The sequence below is a fragment of the Prionailurus viverrinus genome, chromosome A3, assembly GCF_022837055.1.
Source record: "Prionailurus viverrinus isolate Anna chromosome A3, UM_Priviv_1.0, whole genome shotgun sequence".
NCBI classification, from domain to species: domain Eukaryota; kingdom Metazoa; phylum Chordata; class Mammalia; order Carnivora; family Felidae; genus Prionailurus; species Prionailurus viverrinus.
This window is the reverse complement of record NC_062563.1, coordinates 47,014,907-47,029,172: the sequence shown is the minus strand read 5'-3', so window position 1 is coordinate 47,029,172 and position 14,266 is coordinate 47,014,907.

The following is a 14,266-nucleotide window of genomic DNA, read 5'->3' as shown; positions in this document are numbered from 1 at the left end:
GTGAAGTGCAGAGGGGCAAGTAAGTGAAAATTTGGGGAACAGTGACTTAGGAAAAGTCTACACAGGACTCTGATCCTCCTTACTCCATCCCCTTCCCTAACACACACACACATACACACAAGCATACACATCACACACATATGTCTATACACACCACACATATATATATATATACACACACATATATATACATAGACACACAGACACATCACTCACAAATATATACACATATATATACACATTACACACATGTATACACACATACACATCACACACACACACACACACACACACACACACACACACATATTCCCACATGCATACCTGAGGGGAAATGTGTGCAATCTCCTTTAAATCTCTAGAATTACTTTGGATCCACATCCTTGGATTTTAGTACTCTCCACTTCAAATCCAGAGCTTTCTTCCAAACCAGTTTAGGCCTTACTCAAATTCAGACCTATGTAGACCATGCCATTCTAAAACTGGAGATATTAAATCAATGCCTTGCTGAATCAAATGAACATTCTCATAAGCTGGCCACACAAACATAGTCATACCTGGGAAGAAGCAGTTCTCTGAGAATCTACCCCTGGCATCCTCTGGGGCTCCTCATCTCTTAGAAAGGGGAAGGGGCCGGTGCAAGTGGGGAAGGGGGGATCAAAGGATTTAAAAAGAAGGGCTCTTCAAGGCCCTTCTCTTTTCCCAAGGTCCCGTAAAAAGGGAACAGGTTCTAAGAACAAGTTCTATCATTTGAAAGAGGTTTGTCTGGTTTCAAGTTACTGTCTACATTTATTTCCCTTTTGCTATCCCCTAAACACAAGGGTCCTGCTTAAGTATATCAACCAGGCTCAGCATTTCTTCAAAGTATCAATGTAGAGGTGAGAAGTTCACAGTGGGTCCATTTTTAAAAGGGAAACAGCTTCCCTTCCTTTTACAAAGAAAACACAAGACAGTTGAGGTTGCTACTTTCAGCTGCCTTTCTCAATAAGGATATTCATCCAAGCTTGGAAGAGCTGGGTTGCACATTAATTAAGGCAGAAATCTTCTCCAATTAACATGAAATAATAAAGCCTACAGGGGGCAGACCCATTGGGATCTCTTATGCGATTTCTCAGAGGGTGTTGATTGAGAGATTCCTGTTTCAGAAAGCCTATGGAGAAATGCAAACAAATGACTGGCATTTGTGTGTACCTTACCCCAACATTCCATGGTAATTCCCCAATCATAGATTAATCTATTTGGGCCAAAAGTAGCCAATAATATGTAAATTACACACATTTTTCTGCTTGTATGCCCTATTTCCTTTTATATTTTAATGCACACTGGTTAAGGATGCACTCAGGAGAAGAGAAAGAAGGAGACATTTTTTTAACCATGTTCAAGTTAATATTTGCTGCAATTATATGCCATAAATCCATGCAAAATATTCAGATTTGAAATAAACCTCACCATTTTAATTAGCTTAATATAATATTTTCTTATCTTTAGAGCCAAATGCCATAGCTTATATATGATTCATAGAGTCTACAGATCAAAGAGAAAACAGTGTTGGACAACTACACACCCAACTAGAGGATCCCAAATTTTGCCCAAGAACTTGGTAATGGAAAGTGGCCACAGTAACGTGATTCACACTATTAGACATTCAACTCACATGCCTGAATTTGTCCTTAATTGGTGCTTTATAAAAGGTCTTTTAAAATTTCTAAAAGTGCATACTAGTAATTGCAGTGCCATATACAGAGCCGTAGGTGGGTTCAGACTGCTTAGGAAATCTTTCCATTCCTATCGTGCTCACATCCTTTGAGTAAATCAAGAGGAGAAACTTGGGGAGGCTTAAATAGTAGACAGAAAAAGCAGTAAAACCCTGTCTTTCACCATCCTCAGTCTTTTAGCAGAAACAAGATTTGTAAGTTAACTCTACCAGCCACAGAAAATCTACACTTGGGGGGACTCACAAATCCATCAATAAGTAACTTCCCGGGTTCTCTCATTGCAAGAACAAAGGGCATCTTCTTTGAGTTCTTTCTCAAGCCCTGTCTAGATGCATTACCACCCTGTTGCTATTGATCTTCTACTCAGAGGTTCAAGGGATTTGTTTTGAAGACACTGGAGAAGACCGTTTAGGAAACATTCACTTTCTCCAGCTTGCTCCACCTCAGTGGCCAATGCACTGTGGCAAAGAGGAAAACCAGGGAGCTGGAGTTGGTTGTAGAATTAATTTTGATTTCACTGTAAGGCACGCAGGGGTTTTTTGTTTTTTTTGTTTTTTGTTTGTTTGTTTCTCCCCTGACAGGTGATCTCAAGTTACAAAACAAACAAAGTCTACAGGTTGTGGCCACTCTGCCAGAAGAAGCAAAGAAGGACTTTCAAGGAGATCAAGATTCCTTTTAATTCCTATGTGAAGAGCACTGCTGGCTTGGAGCAATCACTCTGAAGAATTCCTCTCTGTGCTGAATGCTCTGTGGCTTTCATGTTGGGATGTTGACATCCTACACCCCCACCTCATGCACTGGACTAGCTGAGGGTGGAAGGGCAAATGTGATGTTTACACTCCGTGAACATAACACTCAAAATAAGAGGAAGATCCAACCTAGAGAAATGGATTGGAAAGACAACTGTGCAGGTCACATTCTGCAGCTAAGCCTTGCAATAGGAGCTAAACTGTAACATCTTTTAAAGTGTCCTCATGGGATCCATATGTGCAGACTGCTAAAACTGTTAACGTACCCAATTAGGTTTTAATTTATCTTAGTTTCCTCAGTCCTGCCATTAAAAGGCACACCACAGACCCATCAAACCTAGCATTACCAGCCTCAGTTTTGTCAGGTGCTGCCCAGTGAGTCGAACTATATGCAAACTGCAGAAGCTGGACCTTCATCCAAGCTAAGAAATGTTTAAATGGGTCAGAAGCATTTACCCTGGACATCTGTTTGACACATAACCTAAGGATATTTAAACATCTCTTAACAAAACAAATAAAGGTTTCCACATTCCCAAGGACAGAACCCATTTAATCTACTTACACATCTCTTTCGAGGCTGTAATATTTTGGCAGGGCATATACGTCAGTAAAGCAACATGCAACGAGATTTATAGAGGCTGATTTATGTTTGAGTCTGTGAAGACATATTCTGGGTAGTCACGCTTGCTATGGGTAGTCTTCTCCCTTCCACATTTTTGTATTGTTTCAGTGTATTGCAGTGGCATGCTTCATGAGATCATTGATTGCTTAGCATAAGCGAACGGCTGATCCATTTATTATGGAGGGAATCAACACCTCCACTGAGGTCACTTATTTCCCTTTGGATGCTCACACTGTAGGTGATGAAATCATGTATTTATCTACAACTTATTAGATTCATTTGATTGACTAGGGATCAATTTTTGTTTAACCAACTGTGCAGATTACTGGGTCGGAAGTTTCTCGGTGCACCACTGCAGTGTTTCAAAACAGCAGTGAAAATAATTATCTTAATATGGGACCACTGGGTCTCTCTCAAACACATGTTGGAGAAGTGCTGAAGACAGTGCTTAGAACTAAAAATACCAGACACATGGAAAAGTCGTTGGACACTAAAGGCACTGTGGTTTCTTTATGAATTAGGAATGGTACAGTGAACGTGTGGGATCGCTCAAGCCACCAGTGGGCCCTTCCTGCCATCAGTGAACTTGCGACCTTATTTCCTCGGAGGGCTGTTAAAGTGAAGTCAGAGGGCAGAAGAGTTATTTGCAAGTACCCTTTCACTTGTGTGGTCTGAAGAACTAACAGATTTATCCAAAAGATGGACAGTATGAGCAGGGTTGAAGAAGCAGCTGGTTAATTCAACATTCAGCTCAAAAACACAAACCCCAAAGACAAGGGCCAGAGTTGCCATTTGGCTTTGCAAGAGCAAGTCCTTTCTGAAAATCAATCTTGCCCCCACCGCATAGACTGACAGCCCAAGAAGACCCTAGACCTCCTTACAAGGTGACAATCTCCAAGATAAAAGATGGGGTCCCACAGGAGCCCTGCATTTGCTCCTGCTAAGAAGACAGAGGGCAGAGTGGTACCCAGAGCACTCAATTGCTATAGCAAATTCTCTGACCATCTGGGGCATTTGGCACTGATGGATTTGAAAGATTTGTCTAGATTTCTTTACCAAACAGAAAAGAAGACCAGTTTGAGGCAAAGGCCTGGGGATAAAGAGGAAGGGTGTCAAGGAATTGAATGGAAGGTGGGGGATTCAGGGGAAGGCAAGACCGTTGTGGGTAGAGCCTTCTGCCTCCACAGATTCAGTGCACATTACACAGCACTCCAACTGAATTCCTCACAACAACTACCTTTTCTAACCCCAAATGAGTTGATGAGGACATCATATTCATTATGACCTGAGAGATAATACTCTCATGATGGAAAAAATTGGGACAGGCTCGTTGGCCCTTTTACCATTAAAGAGATGTTTCTCAAGATGCGGAATTCTAAAGTGGAATACAAAACCTAAAAAGGTGGGTTTCATATAATCACCTGTGAGGTGACAGTCTTTATGGTTTCTGACCTGAGTTTGATTTAATCCCCAAGAACTCAAAAAGGTCATATTTTCCAGTCTTTTTTAATTGGCAGTTTGCAAACTACTAATAAGTTGTGGGGTTGATTTGTGGGTCACAACAAACCATTTTTTTTTTATTTTAGAGAGGGAGAGAGTGCACGAGTGGTGGGGAGGGGCAGAGAGAGAGAGAGAGAATCCCAAGCAGGCTCCATGTTCAGCACTGAGCCTAAAGCGGGGCTCCATCTCACAACCCTGAGATCCTGACCTGAGCCAAAATCTAGAGCCAGGCACTCAACCAACTGAGCACCCCCAGGTGCCTCCAAACAATTTTTAAAGAACATATAATAAATAATAAAGTTAGACATATCAGAGAGCACTGCCCATCACAAAAGGTAGATATTGTTTGTGATATTTTTGTTTCACTTACAAAGATGTGTACTAGACCTCAGAGTAAAATGGATTTCTTAGTGTGGGTCTTAGATGAAATGTATTTGAAAACTACTAGTTCAGTCCAAAGGTTTCCAAACCCTAGAGGAGGGTGTAGGGAGCACTCAGAGGCTCCTGTAGCTACTCACAAAATGCATACTCCCCATGTCTGACTCAAGTCTAATGCATCAGACTGCCTGGTGGTAGAGCCCTGAAGCTTCCTGTGGGATTCTGATGCAGCTAATTCATACACCAGGAGATGGAGCAGCAGAGGACAGCTGACAAAGACACCTGAAGCCTAGAGAGGTGGTGTGAGTTCCCCTCCAAACCACCCAACAGATCAAGGGGACAGCCCTGTTGCCCCATGCTGCCTCACCTTTCATCAGCTGCCACACAGCAGGACAACATTGTTGGCATTGTTTTGAGTTTCCATGTCAGAGAAGTATATCTTGGGTAGGGAGGATTTTTAAAACATGTTCTCTGTACTCAATTTGGTTGGTCAATTAGTTCTTGTTCTTGTGAAAAAATAGAGAAAGGAAAGCTGAGCAGAGATTCAGGACTCATTGAAGGTGAGATTCAGGACTCACTGAAGGCCACTAGGAAGTTACCAGACTGACTGGTTGTCACCCAGTGGGACCCTTCAGGCAGAGAATGGATTTTTGTGCATACACACTCAACAAGATTTTCAGAATCTCAGTGCGAAATATTTTTCAAGTTAGGGAGCAATGCTTTGTGTCACATGTGTTAGAGCACAGGAGCAATATTTTCTTTATGGAATGGTCAGGTGTTTTCTACTTTGGAGCATGCTACACTAACACAGAGCTTTGCAGCCCCTGCCTCTGGCACATAAGAGCACACAGACCATCAGTAAATGTGAATTAACAGCTGAAAAATGTACTCAAGAGTTCCTGAATTCATTTAAGACATGTAAAATACAAACAAGCAAAAACATCACCTTATAGGATCCAGAGTGCTAAATAAACCTATAAATTTACCCCTCAATAAACTCTGGGATTTTAGAGATAATTCTATTTAATTTCTGTTTTCTCTTGAGAACTTTCATTAAAACTCAAACTTGCTCACTAAGATGTTTTAATTTTCCAAACTTTATGTAGACAATATAAGCTAATAATTTATGTCCATCTAACCCATTTTTCTTCCTACTGGAGATGCTAGGGCATCACTGCCCATGCATATAGAAATATAATGTGAGCTACATATGTAATTAAAATTTTTTATACACATTCAAAAAACATTTTTAAAACAAGTAAAATAATATTAATAATATATTGTGTTTAATTCTATATATCCAAACTGTTGTGATTTATACAAGTAGCATAAAAACTATTGTGATTTATACAAGTAGTGAAATACATATATATTTATATTAAGTCTTTGAAATCTTGTATTTATGTTATAGCTACAACACAACTCAATTCCTATGAGCCAAGCTTCAAATGCTCAGTAATAGCATGTGTCTCATCATTACTGTATTGAACAGCATGATCTAAGATTTAAGGCTAGCTGAAGATGGAAGACAATGACTCTTAAAATCACCTATGGAATAAATAGTTGAGCAACAATAATGCTAGTCCCATCTTACAGAGAAAATCCTAGGATTGTTTATGACAAAGCTAGACCCAATATTCTTGACAAATTCATCATCACCTCAAATACTTGAGTCTACTGGTCAACCCACTCCTTTTGAAAGGCTGCTGTTCTAAGAGTCCAGAATGTAGACACTAGCATTGAGCCATCTGAGCTTGAACCCTGGTAATTATTGTTCGTCTTTGGCAAGTATGTCTCATTTCCTTGTCTATAAAATATGCATAATAATACCAACCTCATATGGTGGTTTAGAGGATTCACTGAGGTTATATTATAAAGCAATTAGGATAGTGATTGGACGTACTTTGAAAGGAAGAGCTATTATTATCTAGAATTCAAATAAAAGCTGTCTATGGTAGTTCTAAAAAGCCATTCACCAAGCATTTCCATCTTTCTTCCTTCCAAGCACAAGGTAGGATTGTGTTTCTTTGCCCTGATAAAGTTAGATGTGGCCATTGACTTATTTTAGCCAATGAAATGTGAGTGGAAGTTATAACGTGTCACTCCCAGGTGAAAACTTTAAGAGCAAGTACTTGATTGGCAACAAGCTCTGCCACAGCTACCAGCCATGCTCCAGATGATACCTTCTCCATCCAGTCTGTGTCCCAGAGAAAAAGCCCCAGCACATCGGTGATGGACACATAGCATCAGAAAGAATTAGAATTTATTATTGCAAACCATGAAGTTTGGGGAAGTATTTCTTACTCTAGAATTATTTAGCCCATTGTATTCCATCTTAACTACTACTTCCTTGAGGGATTCACCAAGTTAATGCTCCCCATTTTCTCTAAATATACTGACTGATGCCCATAGATACCAAATACTCAATCCTATCAAGCATAGCTTATCACCCAACATCCCATATACCCATCAATATATTCCTATGCCTCATAAGTATTGGTTGTATTTATTTCCAAATAGTTTATGCCAGTTGTAGTCATTATTAAATTTAAGTAAGAATTGTACACTCCAATAAAATTTGAGTATGTAAAGAGAGGACTATAGCTATAAATACTCAATTAACTGTTTTGAAAAGACTGTGAGTTGTTAAAATGTTTTCAATTAAGCATGTCTGAAACAATTAATGCTGGGGTAGGTTATGCACTATACAAAATATGAAATGGTCCTGCATATATCTTTTAATTCTTCATTCCTTTTTAGGGAAATCCAAACCAGAAATTATAAAAGATATATTTATGGGTATGGTTTTGCAAAAAAGGCAAAGCGGAACTCTAACTTAAACTACCATATACTCACAGTATAGTTTGGCCCTACATCAAAAAAAAAAAAAACCTGGTAAATGAGTACATGGTTGTATGCTTTAAGTTAAACAAAATGCTAAAGATATGTATGTATTATTTTTATGACCACCCTCCCCCCAAAATAAAATATTTGGATTAACCAACCAACTGATTCATTATGTGAAATGGGTTTTCTCCCTGAGTGTTACTTAGGTTTTTATGGAATTCAACAACAGTAGTCTCTCACATAGGCACAGTACAGTATTTCTCTTTCGTTTTGAATGACCTTTTGCATGATATTATATGTTTGGAAAGACCTAATCTGAAAAAACAATTGCTGGGCACCTAAATAGTTCAGTCGGTTAAGTGTCCGACTCTTAGTTTCAGCTCAGGTCATGATCTCACGGCTTCGTGGGTTCGAGCCCCATGTCAGGCTCTGTGCTGGCAGCATGGAGCCTGCTTGAGATTCTCTCTCTCTCTCTCTCTCTCTCTCTCCTCTCTCTCTCCTTTATCTGCCCCTCCCCTCTAGTGCTATCTTTGTCTCTGTCCCAAAATAAATAAAAACAATTGCTGATGCATGATGCTTTAGGTAATAAAGGGACCCTTGGAAAACCACAATGGTATAGGATGGCCCCATGAAAATTGTATCTGTCTTCACCATCCACCCCAAGCCTTACTTTTTGGGAATAAAATTACCTGGAGCTTAACAATTAAAATCATGCAACCAAGCTCAAAAATAAGAGGAAGTGCAAGCATATCTCCTCACGGTCCCATAAGCCCCAGACACATGTTCCTCTTCTGACCATACTTACAACACCTAACATGGATCACACAAAGCACAATCAACTACTTTCAGCTGTTCCCCAGTGATGAAATGTTTCAGACATATGGTCACAGAGATTAATATCTGTGCAGACCACTTTGAAACAGCCCAGGAATCATTTGGGAACATGTGGCATTAAACAAATATAAATTCCAAGCCTAGCTCTTTCCTCCCTGTGCCTTTCCCTTCCACACCTGGACTGCAGAATGAGTCACACAGTAGTCTCTGAGAATGAGGACAAAGCACCAGGTATTAGCACATGTTTAAATTCAGAGCCACCAGACAAAATTCTCTGGAGGGGTTGTTAATCTTAGAAAATCGCAAAAATGATGTGGGCTCCAGAAGAGAGTTCTGCTTTTGGTGGTCTCCTCAAAATGAAAACCCTCCTAGACAGTTTGGGGGTCTGGGTTTTAGGGGTTGTCTCATGGAATTGGAGTAATATAAAAGCTTTTTCCAGTTTCTTCCACCCTCAGAAGACTGCACCATATGAGTTGGTGTCTGGCATTTCTCTTAGCTATTTCACTATCTCTCAAGTGATGAATTGTCCCAATCTTCTATGACATAATCCTAAAGGTGATCCTTGTGAAGAAAGCAGACAGAACCTAATACATATAATGTTGAGAGTTTTCACGGCTGTTTCTACAAATAGCTTGGAGAAGTTTCCCACAGATTAACTGCTCCAAAAATGCTATTTTGAAATGGTTTCAGTTGTGGGTAGAAGATACGTGCTTTGTATTTTGTTGAAGCACAGGCCAGAAACAATTGATAAGTCAGGCGTGGCATTTCCAGTTAGGCTTGGAAGTTAAATATTTATTACCTTGAGTTACAAGTTACAGAAGGGACATATGGTCTTCAGGCAGAATGTGAAGACAGACAAGCACACATAGTCTATCTCTCTCTCTCTCTCTCTCTCTCCCCTCTCTTCACACACACACACACACACACACAAATACACACTATACAAATGGCTTGAACTGAAGAGAAAATTATAAATAAATGATAATTTATAATAAAATATACTTACTACTGCTGATTTAACAAAAAAAACTTTAACTACTTCATATAGTTTTTGCAAGACTAGAACTATAGTATTATGTGCTTTAAGCTGTACAAAGTAGAGAATTTTAGTAAATTGAAGCTCCAATGTCCCAAAACAAACATGAGGATTTATATCCAGAGAAAGGAACAGCAAAGAAGGTGTCCTCCTGACCATTTTCTCAACCACGATGAGTTATTTAAACGATTCACCCTTGCTAGGATGATTGCAATATGTCCTTAGTCCATCACTGTATAAAAGGTTGTAATGCACGCTAAGTTAAGAGTGTCGGGAGAAGAAAGCAGTGGAATTGGATCACATGTAGTCTCTGGAGTAGGAAATTGATAGCTTTCTCCACTTCAGTCCTCAGATACTTCTAGTCTTTTTTAAGAGGAGTGACATACAAGGAAAGGAGTCCTTTTCCTTTTTGCTTGAATTCTTCCAACAAATGGTGAATTTCTCAAGATACACTTTTTTATTCACCTTGCAATGGTGCAAGGACTCAGCTGGATGGGCAACCAGAAACCTAATCGATGAAGCATAAGGTAAAGTTCTTCAATTTCCTTAGAAAAGATTTGTAACAGAAGCGACTCCAAACCTAAGAGTATCCATAAATATTATTAACTCACGTTAATTGTCCAGATTCTCTCATTTGCCAAATTCCACACCCAGGGTATAGAAAATACTGTCCTGCTCTCAGGCAACTAACCCAAACTTTTTATTTAGAAAGTAGACTTTAAGGTAATACCTTTTGAGGAAATCACATGGGTCTTTATAATCTCAAGAAGCAACTTTTGGCTAGAACACAGGAATTGACATGAGTCAACAAAGAGCAGCAAGTGAGATGGTGCTTGATGGTGAGTAGGATTTCTTATTTAAGTCTTTCTGCTTTTTCATTCATAACAGAACACCCAGAAGGACGAGAAAGATTTAAGGTTTGGAGCAATGTTGGTCACAGTCCTTTGACAATAGTTTATTCATAAATGTTTTCCGAACAAGCTTGACCAAGTCTATTCCCTTATGGTTTTTATTTATCCTTTATAATCACATCAGTATTATTGGTTTTATTCAACAAAAGGAAAATTTGGATTTTTTAAAGACTTGATCTTTACCAAGAAATTCATCAGATTGTTTCAGAAAAATAATTCACTTAACTGGAAAACAAATCAGCTGCTCTGACAATTAGATTTATCTATTGTGTTTATTATGTGATATTTCACAGACTGAATCTAACCCCAGAGAACTTGGAATCTCTGAATGAAATAATAAAATATTCTTGCTAGTCTCTTTTGTTTAAAAAAAAAGCACCATTCTTTTCCCATCTTGCCAAAAGTATATGTTTATCGTAGAAAACTTAAAAAAATAGATAAGTCAGAAAAAATCATTAACATCATAAACTCACATTCAATCTTACCAGAAAATATGATCAATATATAAATTTAAAATTGGAAAGTGTAAAGCTGTTTTGTAACCTGTCCTACATTTTCCTTCATATTTCATACAGTTTCCATTCTTCTATAGCACAATTTTAATTATTTTACAATATCTGTTGCACGTCTGTAATTCCCTACTGTTAGACACATAACTTGTTTGAGAGGTTTTTTTCCCTATTTACACACAGAACTATGATAAACATCCTATAGCAACATCGTCCTGCAGATTATTTCCACACACCAAATTTCCAAAAGAGAATGATTGGCACCCAGAACTTCTTCTAAGATTTTGATATTTGTTGTCAAATTGCTTTCCAAAAAGTGATGTGAGAAATGCCCTCTCGGCAGCATGTGAGAAGTGTCATTTTCTTGGACTTTGTTGATACTGGATGCTACACACGTAGTCTGACCTTTACCAAGTCAATAGGAAGAGAGACCCTTTATTGTTGTTCTGCTTGGTCACTTTTAATTTTTTTTCTTTCGTAATTGCTCCTTCAGGCTACCCACATCTTTCCTGTGGTCGGTATCCACAAAAGCTTTTGAATACCATTGTGAAAATTAGTGATGCAAAAATACACCCTGATGACACAGATACAGCTTACTTGCTAGACCACCCACATGATTTCAAGGTACTTAATTTAATTGCCATCTTAAGAATGTCAGGAGGGTGTTATAAGAACAGCGGTCAGAAAACTATGGTATGGCATCAGTGTCTATACCTGCTTCTGCAGTGGGGAAGAATTGAAGCTTATTGGTATAATAGATACTTTAAAACTCTGTTAGTTACTCTCCCTCATTGATCGCTGGGTTCCAAATTGGGCAACCCAAACAGTTTTCCCCAGAACTTTGTGAAATAGGAAGTTATCAGGAGAGACTAGCAGTGCTAAAGAAAAATTCACACTTACAACCCAGCATTAATAGTTTTTAGTTTAAGTCCATCACCTCAGGATGCTCTGGAGATGTATCTTGGAATCAGGAAAAAGAGTGACTCCTCTTTCTCCAGGCTTTGTATCCATCCTGGAGCTGCTGCTAACTATAATGGGGCAAGCACAACCTTTAAGCATGTAAATATCCCTACAGCCTCCATTTCTTCTGAATTGTATATACTGGATAAATAAAGTCATACAGAGAGAGAGGAAGATAGACCCAGAAACAGACAGAGGCATGCATACATTTAAGAAAAATTAAGAGAAGGATGAAGAATACCCTAATTTCTTAATATCAGAAAAAAAAACTATTTTAGCATCATTAGAACCATACAGTTGGTAATGTGCGCTCTACAGACAAAAGATTATTCTTTACTGCAACATATGAGTGTTACGTGAGTCTTAAAAGTTATTTTTATTCAGGTGATATGGCACACTGGAGATAACCAATTATGTGTACATTAAGGTAATGAACACAATCAAGTGGTAATTATATGTCCACTGCTTTACATTATTAGAGGAAAATCTTCACAATAACCTTATTAGAAAAGTGCCTTTATTATTTTTCTCATTTATAGATTTTTAAAACAAACAAACAAACAAAATGGAGACTGGAAAGGGAAATTTAGTAGATCCAGACCTTGGGACTACATTCGGCTGTTCCATATTCCTCAGTGCTCAAGTTAGTGGTGTCAACAGAGAGAAAACACAATGTCAAGAAGCTCTTATACCTTTATAAGCTGATCTTCAAAATGAAAAACAGCTGAGCAATAAAGAACTGGATGTCTGAAAAATAATCTCAATTGCAAATAATGAAGTATGTGTACCTACGTAAGAGCCATTCTTCCTCTTCATCTCTTGCGTTGGACTCTAAAATATCACCTAAAAGATGTACAAATCCTGCAAATACTGTACCTCTAAATCTCTGAAGTCAGCAAGACAGGAAAAATATTAGAAGGTGATCAGGATTATCCATCTTGCTTCCTCTCTGCTAAATCAGTCATTGGGCTATTATGAGTAGGATGGAAAAAACCTTGTAATCCTCAGGTGTGCCATTAAACTCGTAAATTGCAAGACTTCTAGGACATTTTATATTACAGTTGACACCGCTCCATGGTATGTTCAAGGATGTTTTCCAAGAGAAGCCACTCTATGAAAACATTAAAATGGCCTTTTCACGCTCTTATATAGAAAAAAAAACATTCAGCTTCTTAGTTACGAAGCTAAGTTGTACGCAAGTTTCAGTCAACACTATTGCTTTCCACAAAACTACCATTATCTCTTCAGGGAACCAGAGGTCAGTAACCTACAATGGCCAGTTATTTCTATTCAGGCTGTCCAACCTTTATACCTTATAGGCCATGAAAGTCAAACTTCAGTTTTTCGATTCTATTAAGCTGAATAAAAACAGGAAGGGAAAAAGTATGGTTTGAATTTGCAAGGTTTATTTATCAACCTAGAAATCATAGAGGTTTTTTTTTTTTAATTGAGCAATTAGGGGTGCCTGGGTGGCTCAGTCGGTTGAGTGACTGACTCTTCATTTGGCTCAGGTCATGATCTCACAGCTTGTGGATTGGAGCCCCACATCAGGCTCTGCACTGATGGCACAGAGCCTGCTGAGGATTCCATCTCTCCTTCTCTCTGCCCTTCACCTTCTTGTGCTGTCTCTCTCTCTCTCTCTCTCTTTTTCTCTATCTCTCAAATAAACTTTAAAAAAATAAATAAAATAAAATAGAGCAATGAAATTCAAAATGTATTTTTTAAGTGAGGCAAAATATGACACTTATTAGTCCTGGTACACAATACCTAAAGATAATCCTTTAATAAAGCTTGAAATTAAAATGAAGCCTATTTTTCAGTGTACAAATCAAAATTCTCTGAACTATTAGAATTTCAGATGCTTCTTTCTTCTGGGGATTCTCATGTTGTATTTAGACAATGACATATCCAACAGGTCCTGTTTAAATACAGCTGGATAATTTTTCTAAGCAATAGGGATTTTCTCTCTCCAACTAGACTACATGTACTTCTAAAATTAAAGATTATGTTTCCTAGTGTTGTAATATACCCAGAGTGCCTACCTCCCTTTCCAGCACACAGGGTGTTCCCCATACTTGTGGACTATCAAATGAGGTAGGGCAGAGAAGTTGCACATACAGGCATGCTTCACTTTATTGCACTTCACAGATAAGGTTTGGTTTTTTTTTTTAACAAATTAAATGCTTACAGCTATCCTGAGTCGAG